Source organism: Corvus brachyrhynchos, unplaced genomic scaffold (assembly GCF_000691975.1).
Source record: "Corvus brachyrhynchos isolate BGI_N302 unplaced genomic scaffold, ASM69197v1 scaffold1103, whole genome shotgun sequence".
NCBI classification, from domain to species: domain Eukaryota; kingdom Metazoa; phylum Chordata; class Aves; order Passeriformes; family Corvidae; genus Corvus; species Corvus brachyrhynchos.
The window spans coordinates 334,283-334,709 of NW_008236980.1; positions in this window are offsets into that span (position 1 = coordinate 334,283).

Below are 427 nucleotides of genomic sequence, written 5' to 3' on the forward strand. Positions count from 1 at the left end.
CCAGGCCCGGGATATGGCTCCCCCGTCCCCCCCGTGTCCCCTCCTGTCTCCCCGCAGTCCCAGGAACTCCTGTCTATCCCGAGGCTGTTGCCCACCCTCTCCCACTCTATCCCTGTGCCCCCCAGGCCCAGAATATGAGTCCTTGTGGTCCCTCGTGTCCCCTTTCCGGGCTCTACCCCTTGCCCGGCGTGCCCCCCTGCCGGGATTGTTCTCTTGCCCGGGATGTCCCCCTTGCCAGGATGTCCCCTTTCCCAGGACGTCCCCCTTCCCGGGAAGTCCTCCTTTCCAGGCAAGTCCCTCTGCCCGGGATGTCCCCTTTTCCGGGGTGTTCCCCTTTCCAGGCATGTCCCTCTGCCCGGGATGTCCCTCTGCTCGGGATGTCCCTCTGCTCGGGGTGTCACCTTTCCCGGGGTGTTCCCCTTCCCCA